This window comes from Limulus polyphemus, unplaced genomic scaffold, assembly GCF_000517525.1.
Source record: "Limulus polyphemus unplaced genomic scaffold, Limulus_polyphemus-2.1.2 Scaffold110467, whole genome shotgun sequence".
In the NCBI taxonomy this organism is placed as follows: Eukaryota; Metazoa; Arthropoda; class Merostomata; order Xiphosura; family Limulidae; genus Limulus; species Limulus polyphemus.
The window spans coordinates 1-874 of NW_013776063.1; the positions used below are offsets into that span (position 1 = coordinate 1).

At 35.8% G+C, this 874-nt stretch overlaps 1 non-coding gene across 1 annotated transcript; it reads right to left on the reverse strand.

Moving 5' to 3' along the window:
* Positions 1 to 414: 414 nt before the first annotated feature.
* Trnac-gca lies at positions 415 to 486 on the reverse strand. The gene has a single exon. It is a non-coding gene; the product is annotated as a tRNA-Cys (tRNA).
* Positions 487 to 874: the final 388 nt, after the last annotated feature.

Genomic DNA, 874 nt, shown 5'->3' on the forward strand with positions numbered 1-874 from the left:
TCATTTATACAACCTCTTGTTGCCATAGCGACGAATAAATAATATTGAACAGAAGAAATATTGTCAAAGTGCCACACTCAAACAAATACTATCCAGATATGACACGTCATGCGGCCTGTTAACAGTTTATATGTTAGCGGTGTGTCTCGACAAGACTCTCACGTCGCGATTGGTCTAGAGAAATCTATAGTCAGTGGTTGTCAACATTTAAGCATAAAAAAATGTGACCCGATTTAAATAAAAATGATTCACATATGCTAAAGTTCATATAACGTTTTGTGAATAATCTGTACGTGACGGAGAGAAATGGATATCATTTTAGGATTCAGCGTACAGGAATTATCGTAGAACATGTAAACATTTTAAGACAATAGAACCATGGAAGGTCTGTGTAATCTTAATAAAAATTCATTTAGGGGGTGCCCGGGATTGAACCAGGGACCTCTCGATCTGCAGTCGAATGCTCTACCACTGAGCTACACCCCCATGAATTAGTTATTGGTGTTGTATATAAATATAATATATTCTCAAGGGTACAATATACTAAGAACCATGGCTAACTGAAAGATTAGATTAGATACCAAAGGGCGCTATCTTACGATCAAATCGACGTCATTTGTTTGGAGATCAGAGAAAAAGACATTATATCACATTAAATAAAACAGATTGAATTGTTGCTATACATGTCTTGTCGACAACTGTAATAGAAGAAATCCACGTAGCTTGAATTCAAAGCTTGAGAATGTGACGCCCCAAGCAACGTTTCATTCAAATTCCAATGTAGATTAATATCACCAGCTTTTCCAGATAAATCAGATTACTAAACGTGACTGATGTTTCGAAACCAGTTGTCTTCACTTTAATATAACTATGA